The sequence below is a fragment of the Macrobrachium rosenbergii genome, chromosome 15 (assembly GCF_040412425.1).
Source record: "Macrobrachium rosenbergii isolate ZJJX-2024 chromosome 15, ASM4041242v1, whole genome shotgun sequence".
NCBI classification, from domain to species: Eukaryota; Metazoa; Arthropoda; class Malacostraca; order Decapoda; family Palaemonidae; genus Macrobrachium; species Macrobrachium rosenbergii.
Window position 1 is genome coordinate 58,844,298 of NC_089755.1, and position 2,500 is coordinate 58,846,797.

General features: G+C 37.6%; 1 protein-coding gene across 9 annotated transcripts in view; it reads left to right on the forward strand.

The window, feature by feature from the left end:
* Window positions 1–2,500, forward strand: part of Dpp10 (Dipeptidyl peptidase 10) — a 619,010-nt gene that overhangs the window by 549,947 nt on the left and 66,563 nt on the right. The gene's annotated exons all lie outside the window — the stretch shown is intronic.

The following is a 2,500-nucleotide window of genomic DNA, read 5'->3' on the forward strand; positions in this document are numbered from 1 at the left end:
AGCTGACAAATACCCATGGAATAGATAATATACCACATGACAGTTCATTAAGAAAATGAATTCTTTATGTTCCCCCAAACCTTTAGTGCCGGTGGCTATATTCGGTTATAAATCAGAATACTAACGTGTTTATGGCAATGTTATGGGAGGGGGGAAGGGGGAATGGAAGGGGAACATGGAGTGGGTAAGAGAGGGTTGGTCAAAACCAACTGGTGGGTTTATGATCGGTTTATATCACCGTAGTGTCGCAGTGGGCAAAGCTGACAATGGCGCCTCCGTATTTTGTCACGTACTCGGGGAAGTGTTTTTGGGGTAGTGTTTTCCGTGCTTGCGTCAGGAAATGCTTTTTTTATATGTTTGGGAGACACTCTCTCTCTCTCTCTCTCTCTCTCTCTCTCTCTCTCTCTCTCTCTCTCTCTCTCTCTCTCTCTCTAACTGGGGTGGTTCAGAGAAAAAAAATAAGAGAGAGAGGAGAGAGAGAGAGAGAGAGAGAGAGAGAGAACCCTTTTTCTTATCATTCTTTGTTCCACGGTGTGAGTTGAGAGAGAGAGAGAGAGAGAGAGAGAGAGAGACTTTCTCCAGACTGTTTTGCCAATATCTCATGTCACCTAAAGTTTGGTCGGAATGTGAAAGCATTATTTTTACAATTTTACAATCAATTAAACACAAGTTTTCTCTTGCAGATAATCCATTTAAATATTTTTAACATACTTCACTTTCTCTAAGGAAGTAATTTTCGTCCAAATTAATATAACGTAATTCAACCCAAACCGAAAAAGAAATTCCCACTCAGACCATTACATCCAATAAGCAATTAAATACGTATCTAAATCACCCCAGAATAATTCAAAGACACTTACCTATAACCTCTCGCATTGTGTTTCCTTTTGAACCTGACGTTAATAGAAATTGCCCTAATTGATTAACGACAGTTAATGATATCACAGAACGGAAGGAGGGGGGGGGAGTGAGAGCGGAGTCATAATGCCTCGCTTGTGAGGGCCGTCACTAATTTGTGATCATCTGCGATCATCTGAGATCACGTGTGATCACGTGTGATCATTGTTCCTAATGAAGATCTGTTGTTATTGATAATCAACAAGGGGTCTTCATGAGAGGGTTGGTTTTGTGCGTGAGGTTGATGAAGGCGATATTGATTTAAAGTTGAAGATAGACAGTATTTATTTATTTATTTTGTTATTTATTTATGTTTATTTTCCTTCTTTTTGGAGGGCATTGATTACAATAAATGGTGGCGTATAGTGTTCAGTCTGCGAAGTATATTTTATTAGTTAGCTTTTATTTTTCTAGCCGTGTATTCGTTTGTTTATTCATCTTGCCTTTTATTTATGCGTTTATTTATTTATTTATCCTAAATTGGGACCAAATGTTGTTATACGTGGATGTTTATTTTTATGTTTTTAACTTTTGTATCGAACAAACTTTATCTTTCATTGTATGATACGTCCATAGCGTGCTTTGTATCAACATACTTACTATATATATATATATATATATATATATATATATATATATATATATATATATATATATATATATATATATATATGTTGTTAATGATTGAAAATGGGTCACAACGAAGCCCCAAGAAGTAGCCAACTGCCCAAGCAAGCACAAGCGAGCCAACTAACACAGTACAGTATCAGGGGCGGGCCATGTTTCAACCCCCGCCCCCCAACCCACGAAATTCTTACAGATCCCCCAATATCATAGCATGTGCGTATCGTAAAAGGCAGCAAATATTGACTGTCTATTGATTTAAGCTGCCGGACTTCGGTTTTGGCAACGCTGGGAAACAACTGCACAGTCTCCCTTTAGAGGATGTCGTGCAATTGGTGAACTTCAGAAGTTCAAGCGAAGATGCAATGCATTGCCTGCCCTAATGCTATTCTCCTGGCATCTGAATACATTTTTATCTATTTATTAATTTATTCATTTATTTTTTCCTTCTTCAGTAAGCGAGATCTTTTACTTCCTAAAGAGCACCTTATTCTTTGGAAGCTTCTTGGATTTCAGTGCAGTGGCCCCTTTGGTGGGCTTGTTCCATATGAATAGAGTTCATCTCCTTAATAATATAATAATTAATAATAATAATAATAATAATTAGCAAGAATTTATTCGGCAACGTTATTTTTTGTTTCATTCTTTTACGCAGAGGCGAGGTTCAGAAGATTTTAGAAAGGAGAATCTGTCTTAATAAATTGGAGAAAAGGGAAAGGAATGGAATTATGATACGCGACCTGTTCTGACCTCTGCGTCATATGCGCGTAAGAGAGGAATTGGATACTTCTGCTGTTCTGACCTGTGCGGAAGAAAGAAATGTAGAATACGCTGTTCTGACATATGCGTAATTCGTGCGTACGACCCAGTAGGCCATAATTGTTCTTTCCGAAAGGAGAGAAAGGAATTTGGAAGACATACAGGGAAAAAGAGATAAAAGGAAGGAGGAAGGAAAAATATGAAATGAGAAATAATGAGA